At 37.1% G+C, this 27,408-nt stretch overlaps 1 long non-coding RNA gene and 1 other non-coding gene across 2 annotated transcripts in view; one reads left to right on the top strand and one right to left on the bottom strand.

Annotated features, from left to right (window-relative positions):
* Positions 1-27,408, bottom strand: part of LOC123602280 — a 250,199-nt gene that overhangs the window by 72,764 nt on the left and 150,027 nt on the right. The window lies entirely within an intron of this gene.
* On the top strand, positions 6,835-6,942 carry LOC123581997. The gene has a single exon (XR_006704138.1). It is a non-coding gene; the product is annotated as a U6 spliceosomal RNA (small nuclear RNA).

Genomic DNA, 27,408 nt, shown 5'->3' with positions numbered 1-27,408 from the left:
AAGTAAAAGGAAGACGTTTCTAACTTAAATGCCCTTGTACACCTTTGCAAAATAAAGGTATTTGTGTGCTGGTGATTTTCAGGACAGATACAGTGGACTTAACAGCAATTCCTTCCAGCTTTATCTCAGATCCTCTGAGGGAGGGCTTCTGTAAAATGAAGCAAATCTGTATACAAAACATGAACGTCTATCAAAATTAATTAATTAAGCATACCACAGACATAGCCTCTAGATATGAACTATGGAGAAAACTGAAAGGTTTATTTCATAAGACAAGCATTCCTGACAGATGAATCATACAGGTTCTGCTTATACAATACCTATGATGAAATACTGACTTAAGTTTAATTAAATATTATTGAAATGTTTCTTTATATTAGGTTCTCTGATAAAAGCCACAACTATAAATACAAATAGTGTGTGTGTGGGGGTGGGTGGGTATGTGTATGTGCATGTGTGTATTTGTATTAAAAGTTATTTCAGAAAGCATCTGTACATCAGGCACATTAAGGATTTATAAAATACACAAAAATACCACAATACATTAAACACGCAAATAAAAAGGCCAACTGAGAATATTAACTGTAACCATGAATAAGGCTAATATGAATAGTTGTGCCTTAAACTCCTCTTCACTTCTGTAGGTAGGTCACTAAATGGCAAGAAGTCAAACACATCCATTTGCATTTAACTGATTATTTCATTAAGTCAAATTTCTGGAAGAGGAATGACTGAGGAAAGGATATGTTCATTCTAAAGGCTTGACTCAAAATGCTAAGTTGCCCTCTGCAAAGGCTATTCAATTTATAATCCTGCCATCATTGTATAAGAATGTGCTGTTTTCCATATGTCAACTAATTCTGCATATTATCATTCATTTAATAATTGCCATTCTAATTAAATAATATCCCATTTTTATTTTCATTCCCATGATTCTCAAAGCAGTCCAAAATCATCATAGAATTTTATATTTAATATTTTGTGGGGCGCCTGGGTGGCTCAGTCAGTTAAGCATCCGACTTCAGCTCAGGTCATGATCTCACCACTCATGAGTTTGAGCCCCACGTTAGGCTCTGGGCTGACAGCTTGGAGCCTGGAGCCTGCTTCGGATTCTGTGTCTCTTTGTCTCTCTGTGCCCCTCCCCTGCTTATGCTCTGTCTCTGTCTCTCTCTCAAAAGTAAATAAACATTTAAAAAAATTATTTTAAAGAGTCTATAGACCCATGTGCAGAATGATGTTTTTTAAAAAGCAGAAAATAGAGGTGCCTGGGTGGCTCAGTCAGTTAAGCATCTGACTCTTGATTTCAGCTCCAATCATATCTCATGGTTGTCAAATGCAGTCCTGTGTCAGGCTCCTTGCTAGGCGTGAAGGCTGCTTAAGATTATCTTTCTCCTGGGGCACCTGGGTGACTCAGTCAGTTAAGCATCCAACTTTGGCTCAGGTCATGATTTCACAATTTGTGGGTTCGAATCCCATGTCAGATTCTGTGCTGACAGTTCAGAGCCTGGAACCTGCTTCTGATTCTGTGTCTCCCTCTCTTTCTGCCCCTCTCCCCCTCACACTCTCTTTGTCTCAAAAATAAACATTAATATTTTGTGACTTGCCTCTTGGAAATATATTTTTTTCCTTAACTGAGGCATCTGTCATTTTCTTAGTGATGTGTAGAGATCCCTTAAATAAAAATAAGGATGTTACATAATATATAAGGACAATAACCTATATTCTGTCACATGTGTTAAGAATACTTTTTCTCAGGGCCACCTGGGTGGCTCAAACATCCAACTTCAGCTCAGATCATGACCTCACGGTTCATGTGTTCAAGCCCCCATCAGGCTCTTTGCTAACAGTTCAGAGCCTGAAGTCTACTTTGGAATCTGTGTCAACCTTTCTCTCTGCCCCTCCCCCACTCATGCTTGGCCTCTCTCTTAAATATAAATAAACATTAAAAAATTTTAAAAATACTTTTTCTCTTCTGTTATGAATACCTACCTTTTTCAACAAATTTTTATATACTGATAGTATGTTTTTTTCTTTGGTTTAATTCACTAATTGCTTGTGTCATTCATGCCCTTTTGTCAAATTATATGGGTTATATTCAGACCAAGATTAGATAAATATGTATGTATATTTTCTTCTAGCAATTATATATATATATATATATATATATATATATACATACATATATGTAATATATACATATACATAACTATAGTTTTAGTTTTTTAATATAGTTTTATGCAATCATATATTTAAATTGCACATACCTTCATGTAAAATTTATTTTGATGTAAAATGTAACCTGAGAATCTTATTTTGTTTATATTTCCAGATTATAAGATGACTATACCAATGCCCATCATTAAATAATCATTCATTTCTCCACTGAGATGAAATATTAAATGTGCACTTCTGTTTTGAACTGTTTATCCTGCTTAATTAATAACATTATAATGATGCTGGACCTTCTATTTAAATTTTTAGAGAGAGATTATAAATTTTTCAAACTTTTATTATGTTTATCTTGATAATATTTTTTCTTTCAGTGCTTTGTACTAGTTAGTGGACAGTCATCTTACTGGGTACTAGGAATTAAGCAGTAAACAAGACAGATATGCACAATGAGGCTACATTTTAGTATACAAAATAATCACTGAACAAACAATTACCCAACTATTTAATTGTAAACTCAACTAATTTATGGAGCAAAGAGTTGCCAAAATGATCTAGACAAGGTGAATATGAGACAGCTTCTCTGGGAAAAAGATTCTCAAGACAAACTCTAAACGATGAGAAGGAATTAGTAATGAAAGAAATAGTAGCAGTGAATTTTTCAAGCAAAGTTGACAGCAAGCAGGTGCAAATGATAAAAGGAGAATGGTGCATTTGAGGAATGGAGAGACTAGGGTGGCTGCAGTAAAGAAACCAACAGGACAGTAGCTCGAGTTGAGAATGGTGTGCAGAGACCACATCACTCAGAACTTTAACAGGTCATGTGAAGAATTTTAATTATTTTTCTGAATAACTGTGACAAACTACTGAGTGGGCTTAAGCAAGAGACGTGTTATGGAAAGAGTCATATGTCAACATAAAGAAAGAATTAGGAAGGAACCAGTGCAGATATAGTATAACTGGTTAGAGGTCACGGCCACGGGTAGACAAGATGATGGTTTGCCTTCCTCTCTATTTTTATCTTATTTTTCCTTCCCTTCCCCTATGTTCATCTGTTTTGTTTCTTAAATTCCACATATAAGTGAATGTGTGAAATCATATGTAAGTGATGAATCACTGGGTTCTACTACCGAAACCAATATTACACCGTATGTTAACTAATTTAAATGTAAGTAAATAAAAATAAATAAAGGGGGGGCACCTGGGTGGCTTAGTCAGTTGAGTGCTGACTTTGGCTAAGGTCATGATTTCATGTTTCATGAGATTGAGCTCCACATTGGGCTTGCTGCTGTCAGCATAGAGCTTGTTTCCAATCCTCTGTCCCCCTCCCTCTGCCCCACTGCAGCTTGCACTCTCCCAAAATTAAATAAATATTTAAATAACTAAATAGATAAATAAATGCAAAAAAAGTAAAGGAACCATTCTTAAATATTATACACACACACATACATAGAGAGAGAGAGGGAGATGATGGTGACTTAAATTAGGGTCATGGGAGTAAGGAGAGAAGAAGGTCTATGAAAGTGACCCTTAAGAGAGAGAATTAAAAAGTATTTTGGTGGGGAACCTGGATGGCTCAATCAGTTAAGCTTCCGACTGTTGGTTTCAGTTCAGGTCATGATCTCATGGTGTGTAAGATCAAGCCCACATCAAGCTTTGGGCTGACAGTGTGGAGCCTGCTTGAGATTCTGTTTCTCTCTCTCTGCCCCTCCCCTGATCATGCTGTCTGTCTGTCTCTCTCTCTCTCTCTCAAAATAAATAAATAAATTTTAGAAAAAAAAATATTTATTCATTCAGTGTACAGAGAGAGCAAGACAGCTAAGTATCAGAGATGCCTTTTAGGCTTGGGGACTGTGAGACGAGGTAGATGCTGGTGACTTTCTCTAAGTGAAGGAAGACAAACATAGTTTAGATATAACTTATTCATCTATTAAAATCAAAAGAAAGGTAGGATTTCAAGAAGTGATATGATATGCATTAGCGAATTAACAGTGTCAATTAAACTATGTGGTGGATGAGATAGCTTATCTCAAGGAAGGGTGCACAGAAATGGCCTAAGCTAAAAACTTAAGGTTAGATGTACAAAAAGATGATGGCAAAGAAATCTAAGGCACAATGACCAGAGACATGGGAGATAAACCAGGAGAATGCAAGAGCATACAAGAGGAACCAGAACAAAACAATAAAATACTGCTAATGGAACAAATTTGGAAAAATGAAAGGAAAGCATAATTACTGAAAATCAGAAATGCTAAGCAGTGAGTAAGTCAAAGTTTAAAAAGGGAAAACTTATAGACCCCTAAGAAAAAATTGTCTTTACTTCCATGCCAAAAAAATAAAATGGAAAACCTGAAAGAAATAAGCAATTTTTTAGAAAAAATATAATTGACCAAGCCCAACTTTTGACAAGAATAGCATTTAAAAAGACCAATGTCTATAAAATAAATTGAAAATTATGGTAATCATGTATTAGTTTAAGATTATTTTCCACAGGAAATTCCTATCAAACCAAAGGAGCTGATAATTCCAAGGGTATTTAAACTGTTACAGAGCAAAACCAAAAAAAGAAAATGTCAAAGTTCTATGAAAATAAGAACATTGGTATCAACATTTGTAATAAATTGAACTAGAGATAAATTTCAGATGTGAATACTGATTACAATTTTCACATAAAATATTATCAAAGTCCAGAAAAATATAATTGTTGTGATCTTTATTCTTGCCATGCAAAGATGGTTCAATGTTAGGGAAATCTATTATCTAAGTGCATAATTGTAAAATATTTACTGAGAACAATAATCATTACCATAGGGGCGCCGGGGTGGCTCAGTAGGTTGAGCTTCCAACTTCAGCTCAGGTCATGATCTCATCCAAGTAGGGCTCTGTGGACCTGGAGCCTGCTTTAGATTCTGTGTCTCCGTCTCTCTCTGCCCCTCCCCCATGTTCTGTCTTTCTCTCTCTCTCTTTCTCTCTCTCAAAAATAAATATTAAAAAAAAAATTTTTAATCATTAACATAGATGATCAAAAGGGATTTTGCAAAACTAAAGATCTTCTTTGACAGAGTATAAGTAATAAAGTAGGTATAGGTGTATATGTTCTTAAACAAATGAAAAATATTTCTAATTCAGTCTAAAGCTATCTAAGCAAAACCCAGAATGACATGGTCCAAGGAAACAGGAGATTCTTTTAAAGTCAAGCACAAACAAACTAACAGATTCAACATCATTACTGTTATTTAACAACCTTAACACCAACACAACCATCAAGTTGGGGAAAAAATCAAAGTTACAAGCTTTGAAAGTAGGGCTTAAAACTATCCCTTATTTGCAAATGATGTGACTGGAGAATATTATATGTTGGGAAGGTCCCACCGTAATTAACAAATATCACTACAATCAATAAGAGAACTCAACAAACAAGCAGGATTAAACAGTATAATTAAGGGAAATGCTTTCATAAAACACAACTCATTACAAATAAAAATGGAAGAAACAATACTATTTCTAGTAAAAGGAAAAGTATTAAATTTATAACAAGATTTGGGAGAAATCTTGTATACTTCTGACCAAGAAGACTTAAAGCAATAGCTTACTGTGTTTGATAGGGAGATTTAGCAACATAAAGGTATCAATTTTCCATAAGTTAATTTACAAATTTAATATGACCCTCACAAAATCAACAATTTCTTTTCTTAAAAAAAAATTAAGTTTATTTATTTATTTTGAGAGACAGAGAGAGTAGGGGAGGGGCAGAGAGAGAGGTAGAGAGAGAATCTCAAGCAGGCTGTGCACTGTCAGCCCAGAGCCTGAAGCAGAGCTCAATCTCATGAACTGTGAGGTCATGACCTGAGCCAAAATTCAAGAGTCAGACACTTAACCAACTGAGCCACCCAAGCACCCTCAAATCAACTATTTCTTACAATGCAGTGGTGACTCAAAATCATGTATGGAAATTTTTTTAAGTTAGAAAAAATACCTTTCAATCTATGAAAAAAAAGCAACCGTGGGTCATTAGCACTTGTACATAATAAAAACCTAAGTTTCAGGAAATAAAACAGGGCAGTATTGGCACATCAATCAACAGGCCAGAAGAATAGAAATGTCAGAAGCAGATCTCAAACATATTAAAAATTAGCATTTGATAAAGTTATGTCCTACCAGGAAAGATAAAAGTGCCTATTAAATAAATGGTTTGGGTACAAAAGTAAGGTCAGATCTTTAACAGGTTAAATTCCAAATGGTTCCCAGAGATTTACATGTGAAGAAATGAGTTCATAAAAGCTATGACAAGAAGAAAAAATGAGAACTGTTCTATAATCCCAATGTAGAAAGTCTTTCTAGGACCCAAAATTCAGAATCCACAAACAATAACAGAATACCTCTACATAGTAAAATCTGCCATACTGAACATCAGAGGATAAATAAATGATAAACTGGGAAAAACACTTACAAGTTACATTGTACCTTATGTGCCTAATACATAAAGAATGAAAAAAAAAGAGTTTAAAAAAAAAGTTAAAAGAAGAGAAACAGAAAAATGAGCAAAGGATACAAATAGAGGTTTTATGAGAAAATTAAAAGTCTACAAATGGCTCGTTTTAAAACTTGACAAAAACACAGATTTCACTTACAATAATAGGAAGGCAAATTATAGGTAAACTAAGAGTGCTCATTTTGACAGCACATAGACCAAGAACTGAAGTGATACAGAGAAAATTAGCATTGGCACTATGCAAATATGACATGCATATTCATGCAACATTCCATTTTCAAAAAGCAATACCATTTTTAAGCATTAACTTGACAAAAATCTGTTTTAAAACATACTTGGCAGGTTTGTGGGGAGTAGCACTCTCATTCGTTGCTGGTCAAAGTGTAAGTTGGCATAATCCATATGGAGAACAATTTTGATGTATTTATCAAAATTATAAGGTATATACACTATATATACCAATTCCACTTCCAGGAAAGTGTCTTCCATGTATGTTCATATACACAGAAAATGATGTAAGCACAAGGTTATGCAGTGTAGCATAGATTCTAACAACAAAGTTTAGAAACAAATTATCTGCTGATTAGGGACTTTTTAATATATTATGGTATAGTCACACAAGGGAATATGATACACTGCACATGTTGATCTGGAAAGATACGGGAGATAATTTTTTAAGTAAAAACACAAATATGGAAGAATGTGATACCACGGGTATGAAACACAGGAAAAAAAAATCATGCGTATTTGCCTTGGCATGCAAAAAACCTATGAGGAAAGACACATAAGAATCTAACACAATAAAATATGTTTTAATGGTGTACTGGGAACTGGGCTAATGAGAAATAAGGTAGGAAGAAGACTTTGCATTGTACAGTTTTTTATACTCTTTGATGTTTAGAACATGTGCATGTTATTTTCAAAGTAATGCATTTATAGAAGACTGCTAGGGAATGAAGAGAAAAAGACTTTCTTGTCCTGGGTGAGGAGGACATTCACTGGCAATAGTCATGGCAGTCATTGAAGATGCAGATGTACAAAAGTTTGTGTACCAAAGGAACCTCATGTTTCTGCAGAGGCTCTGATCTTGCTAAGACTGATGGACCTGCTACTGTGTAATTATCAAGAAAATATTTACAAGGCTTGATAAGAAAGACTCTTGCTGGACCATACTATTGCCCATTACAATTGAAATTAACAAGAAGTTCATTATTTAACATGTCTTGTTGAAAATGACAGAGAATGGCATTGTAGTGCATATATCCACTCAGTTAAGAACTATGTATAAAGGACACTGTTAGATTATAAAGCCAGCTCAGTGCTGGGCTCTGCTTTCAAAGAGCTTATATTCTTCAAGGACAAAAATGCCATGTATATAAATACATAGAACTACAGAGAGAGAGTATAAAAGGTTATGAGCGAAATGAAGTGCCATGAGTTTGAGAGGAGACGAAAATGACCACCAGCTGGAGAACAGGAAGAGGAAGATGGAGAGAGATCTGGCATTTAAATGAAGTAACAAAATGTTAATTTCAGCCATTATGACAAGTGTGAAGTGGTATCTCATTGTGGTTTTGATTTGCATTTCTCTGATGATGAGTGATGTTGAGCATCTTTTCATGTGTCTTTTAGCCATCTGGATGTCTTCTTTGGAAAAGTGTCTATTCATGTCTTCTTCCCATTTCTTCACTGGATTATTTGTTTTTCAGGTGTTGAGCTTGGTAAATTCTTTATAGATTTTGGATATTAACCTTGAATCTGATATGTCATTTGCAAATATCTTCTCTCATTCCCTTGGCTGAGGCAAAGAGGTTGCTGCCTATTTTCTCCTCTAGATTTTGAGGTTTTGGGGAATGTTATAAGTCAACAGCTCTGCTCGGAGAGCGTGAGGGCTAAAGGACAACAGGAGGGAGAGTTGTTGAGCCCCAGAGGACAGAGCTCAGCTTGGCAGGGAACAAAGGTGCTGGGAAGCGCCATCTCGTTTGCCCATCCCCCAGCCAAAATCCCAAAGGGAACCAGCTCCCATCACAAACTTGCTTGCACTGCACAAACACCCAATGCTGTGCTTCTGCAGATCCATCCCTCCAATGGGTCTGACTCCCTCCAGGTGCCACAGGGCCCCTCCCAAAGTGGACCACCAAAGGCAAAGTGAGCTGAGCCTATCCCTCCCTCCCCTGTACACCTTGCGGATCTACCCCAGCTAATATGCCAGATCCCATCAAAGCAGCACCACAAGCCTGGCAGTGTGCAAGGAGCCCAGACAGGGGACACACCACTCCAGAGTGAGTCCTGCCCCTGGGAGAGGGGAAGATAAGGTACACACCAGTCTGACTGTGGCCCCAGCGGTGGGCTGGGGGCAGACATCAGGTCTCACTGAGGCCCCGCCCACCAACATAAGTTACTCCAGACAGCACAGGGGAAGAGCCTTGCAGTTCCCCGCCACTCCAGGGACTATCCAAAATGACCGAACAGAAGAATTCTCCTCAAAAGAAACTCCAGGAAGTAGCGACAGCTAACGAACTGATCAAAAACAATTTAAGCAATGTAACAGAAAATGAATTTAAAATAATAGTCATAAAATTAACCTCTGGGCTTGAAAAAAGTATAGAGGACAGCAGATAACTATTCCTACAGAGATCAAGGGACTAAGAAACAGTCAGGAAGAGCTAAAAAAAAAATGCTATAAATGAGCTGCAAAATAAAATGGAGGCAACCACAGCTCAGACAGAAGAGGCAGAGGAGAGAATAGGTGAATTAGAAGATAAAATTATGGAAAAAAGAAGAAGCTGAGAAAAAGAGAGATTAAAAAATCCAGGAGTATGAGGACAAAATTAGAGAACTAAGTGACATAATTAAAAGAAATAATATACGCATAATTGGGATTTCAGAGGAGGAAGAGAGGGGAAAGGTGCTGAAGGTATACTTGAAGAAATCATAGCTGAGCACTTCCCTGAACTGGGGAAGGAAAAAGGCATTGAAATCCAAGAGGCACAGAGAACTCCCTTCAGATGTAACTTGAATCGATCTTCTCCATGACATATCATAGTGAAACTGGCAAAATACAAGGATAAAGAGAGAATTCTGAAAGCAGCTAGGGATAAACATGCTCTAACATATAAAGGGAGACCGATAAGACTCTTGACGGATCTGTCTACTAAAACTTGGCAGGCCAGAAAGGAATGGCAGGAAATCTTCAATGTGATGAACAGAAAAAAAATGCAGCCGAGAATCCTTTATCCAGCAAGTCTGTCATTTAGAATAGAAGGAGAGATAAAGGTCCTCCCAAACAAACAAAAACTGAAGGAATTCATCACCACTAAACCAGCCCTACAAGAGATCCTAAGGGGGATTCTGTGAGTGAAATGTTGCAAGGACCACAAAGTACCAGAGACATCACTACAAGCATGAAACCTACAGACATCACAATGACTCTAAACCCATATCTTTCTATAATAACACTGAATGTAAATGCACTAAATGCTCCAACCAAAAGACACAGGGTATCAGAATGGGTAAAAAACAAGACCCATCTATTTGCTGTCTACAAGAGACTCATTTTAGACCTGAGGACCCCTTCAGATTGAAAGTGAGGGGATGGAGAACTATCTATCATGCTACTGGAAGTCAAAAGAAAGCTAGAGTAGCCATACTTATATCAGACAAACTAGTTTTAAATTAAAGGCTGTAACAAGAGATGAAGAAGGGCATTATATAATAATTACAGGGTCTATCCATCAGGAAGAGCTAACAATTATAAATGTCTATGCGCCAAATAGGGGAGTCCCAAATATATAAAACAATTAATCACAAACATAAGCAACCTTATTGATAAGAATGTGGTAACTGCAGGGGACTTTATATTCCACTTACAACATTGGATAGATCATCTAGACACAGGATCAATAAAGAAACAAGGGCCCTGAATGATACATTGGCTCAGATGGACTTGACAGATATATTTAGAACTCTGCATCCCAAAGCAACTTCCTTTTCAAGTGCACATGGAACCTTCTCCAAAATAGATCACACACTGGGTCACAAAACAGCCCTTCATAAGTATACAAGAATTGAGATCATACCATACATACTTTCAGACCACAACGCGATGAAGCTTGAAATCAACCACAAGAAAAAGTCTGGAAAACCTCCAAAACCATGGAAGTTAAAGAACACCCTACTAAAGAATGAATGGGTCAACCAGGCAATTAGAGAAGAAATTAAAAAATATATGGAAACAAATGAAAATGAAAATACAACAATCCAAATGCTTTGGGATGTGGAGAAGGCAGACCTGAGAGGAAAATACATTGCAATCCAGGCCTATCTCAAGAAACAAGAAAAATCCCAAATACAAAATCTAAAAGCACACCTAAAGGAAATAGAAGCAGAAAAACAAAGACACCCCAAACCCAGCAGAAGAAGAGAAATAACAAAGATCAGAGCAGAAATAAACAATATAGAATCTAAAAAAACTGTAGAGCAGATCAATGAAACCAAGAGTTGTTTTTTTTTTTTTTTTTTGAAAAAACAAACAAAATTGATAAACCTCTAGCCAGGCTTCTCAAAAAGAAAAGGGAGAGGACTCAAATAGATAAATCATGAATGAAAATGGAATTATTACAACCAATACCTCAGAAATACAAGCAATTATCAGGGAATACTATGAAAAATTATAAGCCAACAAACTGGACAACCTGAAAGAAATGGACAAATTCCTAAACACCCACAAACTTCAAAAACTCAAACAGGAAGAAACAGAAAGCTTGAACAGACCATAACCAGTGAAGAAATTGGACCAGTGATCAAAAAACTCCCAACAAATAAGAGTCCAGGACCAGATGGCTTCCCAGGGGAATTCTACCAGACATTTAAAGAAGAGATAATACCTATCCTTCACAAGCTATTCCAAGAAATAGAAAGGGAAGGAAAACTTCCAGACTCATTCTATGAATCCAGCATTACTTTGATTAATAAATCAGACAGAGATCCAGCAAAAAAAGAGAACTACAGGCCAATATCCCTGATGAATATGGATGCAAAAATTCTCAATAAGATACTAGCAAATCGAATTCAACATCATATAAAAAGAATTATTCACCATGATCAAGTGGCATTCATTCCTGGGCTGCAGGGCTGGTTCAACATTTGCAAATCAATCAGTGTGATACATCACATTAATAAAAGAAAAGATAAGAACCATAGGATCCTGTCAATCGATAGAGAAAAGGCCTTTGACAAAATTCAGCATCCTTTCTTAATCAAAACCCTCAAGAAAGTCGGGATAGAAGGAACATACTTAAAGATCATAAAAGCCATTTATGCAAATCCCACAGCTAATATCATCCTCAATGGGGAAAAACTGAGAGCTTTCTCCCTGAGATCAGGAACATGACAGGGATGTCCACTCTCACCGCTGTTGTTTAGCATAGTGTTGGAAGTACTAGCACCAGCAATCAGACAACAAAAGGAAATCAAAGGCATCAAAATTGGCAAAGACGAAGTCAAGCTTTCACTTTTTGCAGATGACATGATATTATACATGGAAAACCTGATAGACTCCACCAAAAGTCTGCTACAACTGATACATGAATTCAGCAAAGTCGCAGGATACAAAATGTACAGAAATCAGTTGCATTCTTATACACTAATAATGAAGCAGCAGAAAGACAAATAAAGAAACTGATCCCATTCACAATTGCACCAAGAAGCATAAAATACCTAGGAATAAACCTAACCAAAGATGTAAAAGATCTGTATGCTGAAAACTATAGAAACCTTATGAAGGAAATTGAAGAAGATACAAAGAAATGGAAGAACATTCCATGCTCATGAATTAGAAAAATAAATATTGTTAAAATGTCAATACTACCCAAAGCTATCTACACATTCAATGCAATCCCAATCAAAATTGCACCAGCATTCTTCTCGAAGCTAGAACAAGCAATCCTAAAATTCGTATGGAACCACAAAAGACCCCAAATAGCCAAAGTAATATTGAAGAGGAGGACCAAAGCAGGAGGCATCACAATCCCAGACTTTAGCCTCTACTACAAAACTGTAATCATCAAGACAGCATGGTATTTGCACAAAAACAGACACTTAGACCAATGGAATAGAATAGAAACCCCAGAATTAGACCCACAAAAGTATGGCCAATTAATCTTTGACAAAGCAGGAAAGAATATCCAATGGAAAAAAGACAGTCTCTTTAACAAATGGTGCTGGGAGACCTGGACAGCAACATGCAGAAGGATGAAACTAGACCCCTTTCTTACACCATTCACAAAAACAAACTCAACATGGATAAAGGACCTGAATGTGAGACAGCAAACCACCAAAACCCTAGAGGAGAAAGCAAGAAAAAACCTCTCTGACCTCAGCCACAGCAATTTCTTACTTGACACATCCCCAACGGCAAGGGAATTAAAAGCAAAAATCAACTATTGGGACCTCATGAAGATAAAAAGCTTCTGCGCAGCAAAGGAGACAATCAACAAACTAAAAGGCAACCGACGGAATGGGAAAAGATATTTGCAAATGACATATCAGACAAAGGGCTAGCATCCAAAATCTATAAAGAGCTCACCAAACTCCACACCCGAAAAACAAATTATCCAGTGAAGAAATGGGCAGAAAACATGAATAGACACTTCTCTAAAGAAGACATCCGGATGGCCAACAGGCACATGAAAAGATGCTCAACATTGCTCCTCATCAGGGAAATACAAATCAAAACCACACTCAGATACCACCTCACGCCCATCAGAGTGGCTAAAATGAACAAATCAGGAGACTATAGATGCTGGAGAGGATGTGGAGAAACAGGAACCCTCTTGCACTGTTGGTGGGAATGCAAACTGGTGTAGCCGCTCTGGAACACAGTGTGGAAGTTCCTCAAAAAATTAAAAATAGACCTACCCTATGACCCAGCAATAGCACTGCTAGGAATTTACCCAAGGGATACAGGAGTGCTGATGCATAGGGCCACTTGTACCCCAATGTTGATAGCAGCACTCTCAACAATAGCCAAATTATGGAAAGAGCCTAAATGTCCATCAACTGATGAATGGATAAAAAAATAGTGGTTTATATACACAATGGCACTACGTGGCAATGAGAAAGAATGAACTATGGCCTTTTGTAGCAACATGGATGGAACTGGAGAGTGTTATGCTAAGTGAAAGAAGTCATACAGAGAAGGACAGATTCCATATGTTTTCATTCCTATGTGGATCCTGAGAAACTTAACAGAAGACCATGGGTGAGGGGAAGGAAAAAAAAAAGTTAGAGAGGGAGGGAGCCAAACCATAAGAGACTCCTAAATACTGAGAACAAACTGAGGGTTTATGGGGAGGGTGGGAGGGAAGGGTGGGTAGGTGATGGGTACTGAGGAGGGCACCTGTTGGGATGAACAAAAGGTGTTGTATGGAAAGCAATTTGACAATAAATTTCATATTTAAAAAAAAAGAAAAAAATGATGTTTGATAGTGCAATAAAGTAAAGCACAATTAAAAAAAATTTTTTGATGGTTTTCTGTCTCACACGTATGTCTTTCATCCATTTTGAATTTGTTTTTATTTATGGTGTAAGAAAGTGGTCCAGGTTCATTCTTCTGAATGTTGCTGCCCAGTTTTCCCAACACCATTTGCTGAAGAGACTGTCTTTTTTCCATTGGATACTCTTTCCTACTTGGTCAAAGATTAGTTGGCCATACATTTGTGCATCTATTTCTGGGTTTCTGTATTCTGGTCCAGTGATCTATGTGTCTGTTTTTGTGTGAGTACCATACTGTCTTGATGATTACAGCTTTGTAATACAGTTTAAAGTCCAGAATTGTGACGCCTCCAGCTTTGGTTTTCTATTTCAGGATTTCTTTGACTATTTGGGGTCTTTTGTGCCTCTACACAAATTTTAGGATTGATTTTTCTAGCTCTGTGAAGAATGCTTGTGTTATTTTGATAGGGATTTCATTGAATGTATAGATTGCTTTGGGTAACATAGACATTTTAAGAATATTTGTTCTTCCAATCCATGGACGTGGAATGTTTTTCCATTTCGTTATGCTTTCTTCAATTTCTTTCATAAGGTTTCTACAGTTTTCAGCATACAGATCTTTAACCTCTTCAGTAAGGTTTATTCAAAGGTATCGTAACAATTCAGAAAACAACAGATGTTGGCAAAGATATGGAGAAAGGGGTACCCTTTTACACTGTTGGTAGGAATGTAAACTGGCACAGCTACTTTAAAAAATAGTATGAAGATTCTTAAAAAAATTAAAAATAGAACTACCCAATGACCCAGAAATTGCACTACTAGGTACTTATCCATAGGATACAAAAATGTTGATTCAAAGGGGAATATGCACCCCAATATTTTTAACATTGTCAATAATCAACTACAGCCAATCAACAATATCCAAATTATTAATAATATACAAGTGCCAAATTATGGAAAGAGCCCAAATCAACTTATGGATGGATAAAGAAGATGTGGTGTGTATAAATAAATATATATATATATATATATATATATATATATATGATGTGGTATGAATCAAAAGAACAGGTGGTATATATCAAAAAGAATCAAATCTTGCCACCTGCAACAATGTGGATGGATTGATGTGGTATGAATCAAAAGATGTGATATATATATGTGGTATGTGTATGTGGTATGTGGTATGTGTATGTATATGTGTGTGTATATGTGATATATATATGTGGTATGTGTATGTGGTATGTGGTATGTATATGTGGTATGTGTATGTGGTATGTGGTATGTGGTATGTGTATATATGTGTATAAATAAATATATATATATATATATATATATATATATATATATATATATGATGTGGTATGAATCAAAAGAACAAGTGGTATATATCAAAAAGAATCAAATCTTGCCACTTGCAACAATGTGTATGTATATGTGTATGTATATGTGATATATATATGTGGTATGTGGTATGTGTATGTATATGTGTATGTATATGTGATATATATATGTGGTATGTGTATGTGGTATGTATATGTGGTATGTGTATATATGTGTATAAATAAATAAATATATATATATGATGTGGTATGAATCAAAAGAACAAGTGGTATATATCAAAAAGAATCAAATCTTGCCACTTGCAACAATGTGGATGGAACTAGAGTGTAGTGTGCTACACAAAATAAGTGAGGCAGAGAAAGACAAATATCACGTGACTTTACATATGTGGAATTTAAGACACAAAACAGATGAACATAGGGAAAGAAGAGAAAAAATAAGTTAGCAACAGAGAGGGAGACAAACCAAGAGACTCTTAAAGATGGAGAACAAACTAAGGGTTGCTGCAGGGGAGATGGGTGGGGAAATGGGTAAATGAGTGATGGGCATTAAGGAGGGCACTTGTTGGGATAAGCACTGTGTGTAATATGTAAGTGATGAATCACTGGATTCTATTCCTGAAACCAGTACTACACTGTCTATAACAGAATTTAAATAAGTGAATTTTTAAAAGTAAAATAAATAAAATAAAAATGCACCCGACCAAAAGACCCACAAAGCCAAAACTATTTACTATGTTTAGCCCTTTAGAGAAAAGATTGTAGCACTGCTTCAGTCCATTATGACCCCAAACTTTTTTTCAGAACTGTCCTGACCCAATCTTTATTTTGAGACAAAATCTGACATCAGAAATTTGAAACTAGCAAGTGATTTATGGAATCAGAAAATTATTTGTTTTATAAAAGGATTTATCACAGAATTTATACAAATAAATTCTAGTTTGTCTGAAAAAAAAAAAGAAGTAAAAAGGCCAAATGATTTGTGAGTGAAATAGCATTTCAGGTAAACAGTACGACATAAAGACAGGAAAAGTAAAAGAGGGCAGGGAGAAGGAAGAACATATAGTTCGACAGGCGTATGAATAGCATATTTGATGATACATCCAATGAGGGAGAGTATCCAAAATATATACGAAAGTTATACAACTTAACACCAAACCTCCCAAAAAACTCCAATTAAAAAATGGGCAGAAGATACAAATAGACATTTCTCCAAAGATATCCAGATGGCCAAGAGAGAGATGAAAAAAACGCTCAACATCAGAAAAACTCAAATCAAAACCACAATGAGATTATCACCTCCCACCTATCAGAATAGCTAAAATAAAAGATACAAGAAACAATAAGCATGGATGAGGATATGGAGAAATAGGAATCCTCATGCACTGTTGGTAGGAAGGCAAAATGGTGTAGCTGCTGTGGAAAATCCTATGGAGGTTTCTCAAAAAATTAAGAATAGATTTACCATATGATCCAGTAATTCCACTACTGGGTATTTACCCCAAGAATATGAAAACACTAATTTGAAAAGATACATGCACCTCTATGTTTACCTCAGCATTATTTACAATAGTCAAAATATGGAAGCAACCTAAGTGTCCAATGACAGATGAATGGATAAAAAAGTGCAGGGTGTGTGTGTGTGTGTGTGTGTGTGTGTGTGTTTAATGGATTACTATTCAGCCATAAAAGTATGAAATCTTTCCAATTGAAACAACATGGATAGATCTAGAAGGTGTAATGCTAAGTGAAAAAAGTCAGAGAAAGACAAATGCCATATGATTGCACTCATATGTAAAATTTAAGCAACAAATGAAGAAAGGAAAAAAAGAGACAAAGGGAAACAGACTCTTAAATATAGAGAACAAACAGATGGTTACCAGAGGGGATGTGGGTAGGGGGACAGCTACAACAGGTGAAGATGAGCACGGAATAATATACAGAATTGTCGGATCACTCTATTGTACACCTGAAACTAATATAACACTGTATGTGAATCATGCTGGAATTTAAAAAAAAATAATTTAAAAAGAATATGGTATTTGTAAAGTAGAATCACTGAGCCCAGATTATAGGGCCCTGAACTGAAGGCTAAAGAGTTTGGGTTTTACTTCATGAAACCGGGAAGGTCTAGAAGTTCAGGAGAAAAGGGATAACAGCTGTCCAAACAGCCCCTTAGCAAGGCTGACATGCATCAACTTTGCAGGATGGATTGGAGGAGATGGTTGTTCACGGGGAAAGGAGAACAAGTAAGAAGGCACTGGAAAACTCTCAGCGAGACTATTAGAATCATATGGAGAGTATAAGGTAACAGATATATGGGATCATGTGGAGGTGTGAGGAAAATAATAGGGACTCAGTAAATAAATATCTGCTGTATAAATGGATGAATAAATAAATGAATGAGGCCAGACAGATGGAAGCAAAAAGCAAGGAACTAAGTTCTTTTCCCATTCCTGACTCAAGTTATTAGTCAACTTGCAGCAAGTTCTCTCTCCAGAGTTTCTTCCAGCCTGACGCCCTTACAGGAAAGGTAGAATCAACAACCTGTTCCTGGATGGGGAAAGGAACAGTCTTGGCTTTCTTGTTAAAGCCTCTGCTCTCCCCTGGTAGTTTCTCTAATTAAGCAAGGCGAGAGTACTTTGCAGAAAGGCTGTGGCTTCAGATGTGTGCATACCACAAATTCTCTGTTGCCTTAGAAGGGATTTGATCTAGCTCTTTTTCTTATAGCCATGGACTACTAATGACTAGACAGGTATTTTAGACCAAATCAGGAAATGCAGGTCAGGATAAAAGATAATCTATCTGGTTCCCCTATGACTACACGATTTAATCCTGGACGTTCTTCATATATGAATGGGGAAAACAGATGTCTAAGGAAGGAAGAGAAGAAAGAAGGGTGTGAATAGCACTGCTAGGTGTTTACCCAAGGGATACAGGAGTACTGATGCATAGGGCCACTTGTACCCCAATGTTGATAGCAGCACTTTCAACAATAGCCAAATTATGGAAAGAGCCTAAATGTCCATCAACTGATGAATGGATAAAGAAATTGTGGTTTATATACACAATGGAATACTATGTGGCAATGAGAAAGAATGAAATATAGCCCTTTGTAGCAATGTGGATGGAACCAGAGGGTGTTATGCTAAGTGAAATAAGTCATACAGAGAAAGACAGATACCATATGTTTTCACTCTTATGTGGATCCTGAGAAACTTAACAGAAGACCATGGGGGAGGGGAAGGAAAAAAAAAGTTAGAGAGGAAGGGAGCCAAACCATAAGAGACTCTTAAAAACTGAGAACAATCTGAGGGTTGATGGGGAGTTGGGGGGGGTGGGAAGTGGGTGATGGGCATTGAGGAGGGCACCTGTTGGGATGAGCAGTGGGTGTTGTATGGAAACCAATTTGACAATAAATTTCATATTTAAAATTTATTAAAATAATAAAATTTATTAAAATAAATAATATAATACAATTTATTAAAATAATAATTAAAATAAAATAAATTAAAATAATTTGCACATATGTTAAAAAAATAAAGCAACCATCAAAAATTGCTTCAATAAAAAATTACAACTATGTTATTGGATCAGATTTACATTTTTTACACTATCATTAAAAATTTTTTCAAAAATTCGGGGCGCCTGGGTGGCGCAGTCGGTTGAGCGTCCGACTTCAGCCAGGTCACGATCTCGCGGTCCGTGAGTTCGAGCCCCGCGTCGGGCTCTGGGCTGATGGCTCAGAGCCTGGAGCCTGTTTCCGATTCTGTGTCTCCCTCTCTCTCTGCCCCTCCCCCATTCATGCTCTGTCTCTCTCTGTCCCAAAAATAAATAAACGTTGAAAAAAAAAATTAAAAAAAAAATTTTTTTTTCAAAAATTAAAAAAAAAAGGAAGGAAGCATGAGAAAGAGGAAGGAGGGAAGAAGGAAGAACAAAAAAATTAAGGAAATTAGAAACAAGGGGACACAAAGGAAGGTGGGGAAAAAAGGAAAAAAAGCAGGAAAAAGTAGCTGTTTTTATTTCTTTGAAATTTCCCTTTTAGAAGACTTATTGATATTTACCCCTGACAATCAAATGAAGTCAGCACTACCATTTTTAATTTTATAGATGAATCACCTAGATAATGATGATCACTATTATTATTATTACCATTGTTTTTATTATTCTATCTCAAGTCTTCTTATAAATTCACTCCCTTGGGCAGCAGGTCACTGTGTAATAAAATTGCTTATGACAAGGAAATGCAATTACTGTGGGAACGTGGACTGCTTGGGAAAAGACAATTTAGCTGATAATACAATGTACCTTTCCTTTTTAATTCAACTGATGCTGCTATGGGGGAACTGTGCTTTTAGCAGTCAATGTCACATCCAGTTTCTATGGAAATTGTAGACTTCTGTCATTGGATAAAGTCAATGATGCCATGGGAACAACATCCCTGAAAATGGAAGCTTCTTCTCCAAAGGTGTGATTTGGCTTCTTCCTGAAAGGTGACAGAATCCACTGGCAACTTCACATTTTCTCCACATATAAACACACCCTGAATTATCCATGCTACAGTTCTTTTCAAAATTATTGCAAAGAATTACATACCCAAATATTTATTTTCAATTAAAGGAAGAAGAGAAAGGAAAATAATCTAATAATAAATATGGGGACAGACTGTCTTCATCTACACTTAGCCATTGCAACCACACCTAATGTATAGGTATGCTCCCTTTCGTTTTTTTTTTTTTTTACTTGTTTAATGTTTATTTTTGACAGAGAGAGAGAGAGAGAGAGAGAGAGAGAGAGAGAGAGAGAGAGGCAGAGACAGAGGGAGACAGAGAATCTGAAGCAGGCCCTGCACTGTCAGCACAAAGCTCAACCTGGGTCTTGAACACACAAACCGTGAGATCATGACCTGGACTGACATCAGACACTCAACTGACTGAGCCACTCATCAAGTGCCCCACCTTTTTTTTTTTTTTTTTTAATTTTAGAGAGTGAGTGAGCAGAGGAGAAGGGCAGGGGGACAGAGAGAATTTTAAGCAGGCTACACACTCAGTGCTGAGTCCAATATGGGGGCACCATCTCACGGCCCTGGTATCATGACCTGAGCCAAAATCAAGAGTCAGACACTCAACCAAGCCATCCAGGCACCCCTAGATGTGTTCCTTATTTGGACTTCCCTCTCCTTAATATACGAATGTCCTAGTCAGGCAAAGAAACCCTCCCTTCCACTCCATACTTTTCCACATCTATTTGCCACTCCACCCCACAGTGAGATTCCACAATGTTAAGAATTATTGGTTTCTCACAGACATCTTAACTTCAATTTGCAACTGGCCACTGCTTGCAGGGGTTACAGCAGACAAAGACTGTATGATGAGGGATCAAGAGGAAAGAAGCACTTCCTTATTGAAATATTTGGTGTGCAACTTCACCCAAAATTTCATTCTAAGCAAATACTTTGAATTCTTTCACAATGCATCATCCACTTGTATAACCATGGTAAATAGGCAAACTGGATGGGCTCTCAGAGAGCTGAAAGTTGGTATGTGATGATGTCCTGGGGTATTAACAGGAAATATCTTGTAGTTATCCAAGTCTGTAAATATCCTCAATAAAAGGAGGAGGAGGAGGAGAGAGACAAGAAATCAGATGCAGGGACCTTGAAGGCAAATGGAGTCCTATGTCTTCCTCTAGGACTCCACCCTTCTTTCAGTCTCCATTTTTCTTGCTGGCCATCTAGTATTAACAGGAGACACATGTATCAGAGTACTGCGCATGGGCACCTGGATGGCTCAGTCAGTTAAGCTACCTACTCTTGATATCTACTCAGGTCATGATCTCACAGTTTCATGAGTTTGAGCACCCAATCCAGCTCTGCATGCTGAATGCGCATGGAACCTGCTTGGGATTCTCTTTATCCCTCTCTTTCTGTCCACCCTTGCTTGCACACATGCTCTCTTTCCCTGTTTCAAAATAAATAAACTTAAAAAACGTATTGCACAGCAAAACACTGCTTGAATCTGGATGATGAAGTTAAATGAGGTTTTTTTTGTGTGTGTGGGGTGAGGGTGGGTAATGTTAATGGATACTATGGAAAAGCTAACACCCTTTAAGCTACCCCTTAATACAATTACTGCTTCTTTGACCACCATCTTGCCATTTTATAAGGTGGATCTGAGCTCCATTTTGATCTGATTTTTAAAAATTAAAAATAAAGCTTGAATCATTTAACTTTCCTCAGATATGATGCAAAGGAAATAAGCCATGAGTTAAACAAATTAATCTTTCACAAACATAAGACTCTTTATGCTTCACTGTTGGGTCCAGTGGGGCTCTTAGCATGCTTTGGATCGACTTGTATGCTTACTTTGGTGCCTGCCTGTCTCAAGAATGCTAATTCTGTTTGATGAGTTTATTTTTTAATTTATTTAATATGAAATTTATTTTAAAATTGGTTTCCATACAACACCTTTTGCTCATCCCACAGGTGCCCTCCTCAATACTCATCACCCACTCCCCTCCCTCCCACACCCCATCAACCCTCAGATTGTTCTCAGTTTTTAAGAGTCTCTTATGGTTTGGCTCCCTCCCTAACTTTTTTTTTTCTCCTTCCCCTCCCCCATTGTCTTCTGTTAAGTTTCTCAGGATCCACATAAGAGTGAAAATATATGGTATCTGTCTTTCTCTATATGACTTATTTCACTTAGCATCACACTCTCCAGTTCCATCCCTGTTGCTACAAAAGGCCATAGTGCATTCTTTCTCATTGCCATGTAGTATTCCATTGTGTATATAAACCACAATTTCTTTATCCATTCATTAGTTGATGGACATTTAGGCTCTTTCCATAATTTGGCTATTGTTGAGAGTGCTGCTATCAACATTGGGGTACAAGTGGCCCTATGCATCAGCACTCCTGTATCCCTTGGGTAAATTCCTAGCAGTGCTATTGCTGGGTCGTAGGGTAGGTCTATTTTTAATTTTCTGAGGAACCTCCACACTGTGTTCCAGAGCGGCTGCACCAGTTTGCATTCCCACCAACAGTGCAAGAGGGTTCCTGTTTCTCCACATCCTCTCCAGCATCTATAGTCTCCTGATTTGTTCATTTTAGCCACTCTGATGGGCGTGAGGTGGTATCTGAGTGTGGTTTTGATTTGTATTTCCCTGATGAGGAGCGATGTTGAGCATCTTTTCACGTGCCTGTTGGCCATCCGGATGTCTTCTTTAGAGAAGTGTCTATTCATGTTTTCTTCCCATTCTTCACTGGATAATTTGTTTTTCGGGTGTGGAGTTTGGTGAGCTCTTTATAGATTTTGGATGCTAGCCCTTTGTCTGATATGTCATTTGCAAATATCTTTTCCCATTCTATCGGTTGCCTTTTAGTTTGTTGATTGTCTCCTTTGCTGCGCAGAAGCTTTTTATCTTCATGAGGTCCCAATAGTTGATTTTTGCTTTTAATTCCCTTGCCGTTGGGGATGTGTCAAGTAAGAAATTGCTGTGGCTGAGGTCAGAGAGGTTTTTTCTTGCTTTCTCCTCTAGGGTTTTGGTGGTTTGCTGTCTCACATTCAGGTCCTTTATCCATGTTGAGTTTGTTTTTGTGAATGGTGTAAGAAAGGGGTCTAGTTTCATCCTTCTGCATGTTGCTGTCCAGGTCTCCCAGCACCATTTGTTAAAGAGACTGTCTTTTTTCCATTGGATATTCTTTCCTGCTTTGTCAAAGATTAATTGGCCATACTTTTGTGGGTCTAATTCTGGGGTTTCTATTCTATTCCATTGGTCTAAGTGTCTGTTTTTGTGCAAATACCATGCTGTCTTGATGATTACAGTTTTGTAGTAGAGGCTAAAGTCTGGGATTGTGATGCCTCCTGCTTTGGTCCTCCTCTTCAATATTACTTTGGCTATTTGGGGTCTTTTGTGGTTCCATACGAATTTTAGGATTGCTTGTTCTAGCTTCGAGAAGAATACTGGTGCAATTTTGATTGGGATTGCATTGAATGTGTAGATAGCTTTGGGTAGTATTGACATTTTAACAATATTTATTTTTCTAATTCATGAGCATGGAATGTTCTTCCATTTCTTTGTATCTTCTTCAATTTCCTTCATAAGGTTTCTATAGTTTTCAGCATACAGATCTTTTACATCTTTGGTTAGGTTTATTCCTAGGTATTTTATGCTTCTTGGTGCAATTGTGAATGGGATCAATTTCTTTATTTGTCTTTCTGCTGCTTCATTATTAGTGTATAAGAATGCAACTGCTTTCTGTACATTGTTTTTGTATCCTGCGATTTTGCTGAATCCATGTATCAGTTCTAGCAGAGTTTTGGTGGAGTCTATCGGGTTTTCCACGAATAATATCATGTTACCTGCAAAAAGTGAAAGCTTGACTTCCTCTTTGCCAATTTTGATGCCTTTGATTTCCTTTTGTTGTCTGATTACTGATGCTAGCACTTCCAACACTCTGTTAAACAACAGTGGTGAGAGTGGACATCCCTGTCGTGTTCCTGACCTTACGGGGAAAGCTCTCAGTTTTTCCCCATTGAGGATGATATTAGTTGTGGGATTTGCATAAATGGCTTTTATGATCTTTAAGTATGTTCCTTCTATCCTGACTTTCTCAAGGGTTTTTATTAAGAAAGGATGCTGAATCTTGTCAAATGCTTTTTCTGCATCGATTGACAGGATCCTATGGTTCTTATCTTTTCTTTTATTAATGTGATGTATCACATTGATTGATTTGCAAATGTTGAACCAGCCCTGCAGCCCAGGAATGAATCCCACTTGATCATGGTGAATAATTCTTTTTATATGATGTTGAATTCGATTTGCTAGTATCTTATTGAGAATTTTTGCATCCATATTCATCAGGGATATTGGCCTGTAGCTCTCTTTTTTTGCTGGGTCTCTGTCTGGTTTGGGAATCAAAGTAATGCTGGCTTCATAGAATGAGTCTGGAAGTTTTCCTTCCCTTTCTATTTTTTGGAGCAGCTTGAGAAGGATAGGTAATATCTCTGTTTTAAATGTCTGGTAGAATTCCCCAGGGTCCCGGACTCTTATTTGTTCGGAGATTTTTTATAACTGATTCCATTTCTTCGCTGGTTATGGGGTTGTTCACGTTGTCTGTTTCTTCCTGTTTGAGTTTAGAAGTGGGTGGGTGCTTAGGAATTTGTCTATTTCTTCCAGGTTGTCCAGAATGGGTCAACCAGGCAATTAGAGAAGAAATTAAAAAATATATGGAAACAAATGAAAATGAAAATACAACAATCCAAATGCTTTGGGATGCAGTGAAGGCAGTCCCGAGAGGAAAATACATTGCAATCCAGGCCTAACTCAAGAAACAAGAAAAATCCCAAATACAAAATCTAACAGCACACCTAAAGTAAACAGAAGCAGAACAGCACAGACACCCCAAACCCACCAGCAGAAGAAAAATAATAAAGATCGGAGCAGAAATAAACAATATAGAATCCAAAAAAGTGCAGAGCCCATCAGTGAAACCAAGAGTTAGTTTTTTGAAAAAATAAACAACATTGATAAAACTCTAGCCAGGCTTCTCAAAAAGAAAAGGGAGATGACCCAAATAGATAAAATCACGAATGAAAATGGAATTATGGGGCACCTGGGTGGCTCAGTCGGTAAGCATCAGACTTCGGCTCAGGCCATGATCTCACAGTCTGTGTGTTTGAGCCCTGCATCAGGCTCTGTACTGACAGCTCAGAGCCTGGAGCTGCTTTGGATTCTGTGTGTGTGTGTCTCTCTCTCTGCCCCTCCCCTACTCATACTCTGTCTCTCTCTCTCTCAAAAATAAAAAAAAACATTAAAAAATAAAAATAAATAAAATGGAATTATTACAACCAATCCTTCAGAAATACAAGCAATTAACAGGGAATACTATGAAAAATTATATGCCAACAAACTGGACAACCTGGAAGAAATTGATGAGTTTATTATTCTATTTTCCAATCTGAAGAAACTCAAGGGGATAAAACTCCTTTGGGTAATCTGTTAAGTGTGGTGATCTCTTCTGGTATCTCAAGTATGTGTATGAGAGACTACTGCCCCAAAGTGAATGTGCCATACGGCCATGGGCCACTCTAGGCAGGAGTTTATGATAAAGACCAGGGTTAACACAGTTAAGGCAGGGTGTAGGACCCAGACAAACTAAGAAGAGTTATAAATCAAGTGTCGTGCGGATTCAAACACCGAGAGTCAGTAACCCCCAGACTTCCCCATCAAGTGCTCTAGCTGCTGTTCATAGGAACACGGGTTTTACTGAATACCTATTCTGCTTGTATTGAGGCCAATTTTGATGCCCTTCTGGAGTTGTGCATAACTTGGAGTTTTATCCTAAAACCCTTTTTCAATTTTTGTCAGAAGATGTATTTGTTGCTTGACAGAGTAGGCTATGTTTCCTGCCACTTCAGTGACACCAGGGTATATCAATGGCTTACCATTAGCACATGTATCTTCTATGGATTTCTTCTATCTCCAAAGGGCATCAACACTATGTAGAGCCCAGTTAACAGCCCCTTCTCAAACCTTATCTCAGAAAGAGACAGATATGAGTGAACAACAACACTGGGAAACAATGCACCTCCACCTGGTTCCCAATTTAAACCATAATATCTTTGATGCTGCTTCATCAAAGCTGTATTGGCCTTGACATGTAAGCCTCCCTAGGTGGTAGTCTTGGGTGGATAAAAAGGCTAATCACACTGCTCTTCTGGAAAGAAAAATGGGAGCTCTATGTAGTGCCAGTCCATGTATCATCGCTATTTTCAGGACAAGTGAAATGTCAAGGCTAAAATACCCTCCAGCTATCTATAAAATAACGTAAGCCAGATCATGGCAGAGTTTTGAAATATTATTCAATTGATTTTTTTCCATCAGAAAAAAACTAAAAAAATGTATTTTTCTGCTCCACATTTATCAAAAAGGGTGCTGAATTAAAGGTAAAAATATGGAAGCAGTCTGGTATCCTGTCAAATTTAATCTATGTGCAACAGTCCGATCCATCCCACAGAAATACATGGTACTGAAAATGGAAGGCTAGTTCAGTAAGATGCTTGATTCTTCTTCCTTTAACACTTATATTGCTCTGTGTACTTGCATAGTTGAAACTAGAGAGAGTGTTTAATACGTTTGGCTACCGTGACTCCTGTAAAGTAACTCTTCTGTTGTTCACAAAATGGACAACTCCTGCAGATTAAAGATATTTTATCTCAATTTTTCCTACTTTAATGAACTTTTAAAAGACATACGTTCTTCTGTAGTACCTACATTTAAGGAAATTGAAATGCAGATATATATGGAGAGAACTACTTTTGGACAAATTAGTTGAGCCCCAAGTGTTAATAGTTATTGTTTTAACAGATGGTAGAATTATGAATAAAATTTCCTTTTCTTTACCTATGTGTTTAGGGACATCACATATTTTATTTTTATATCATTTTAATCATAGAAAAATGCATAGGCTTTCGTTACCAATACACATTTTGAATGGTGGTAGTGCTCTGCAATTTGAAATGATTTATTTTCTCAGTCAACATTTAATTAACATGCCTCCTTGATATCAGCTACTTGTATAGGTTTTGAGAGCATAATGAGAAATAAAACATCCTATCTACCTCCATTAAACTCCCAATCTGTAAGGACTGGCCTAAGATTTCTTTCACGAACACTTTTTATAAAAAGTCTGTCATATAGTTTTTAAAAAGTCATTTAAAACCATGACAAATTGGCACCAAACAAAGAAAAAGACTTCAGCACATCTTGAAGAATTTTACCCTGTATGTTCACATACGTAAACAGGACCAAAAAAAGAGGCTCAAGCTTTATACAGATTGTGTGAAAATAATTCTGAAAAGATTTTCACATCAATGGTATTCATACATCTTCTACATTCACCAGTCTGGC

The sequence above is a fragment of the Leopardus geoffroyi genome, chromosome A1 (genome assembly GCF_018350155.1).
Source record: "Leopardus geoffroyi isolate Oge1 chromosome A1, O.geoffroyi_Oge1_pat1.0, whole genome shotgun sequence".
Lineage (NCBI taxonomy): Eukaryota > Metazoa > Chordata > Mammalia > Carnivora > Felidae > Leopardus > Leopardus geoffroyi.
Note: the sequence above shows the minus strand (reverse complement) of the source record. Positions and strands in the feature narration are given on the sequence as shown.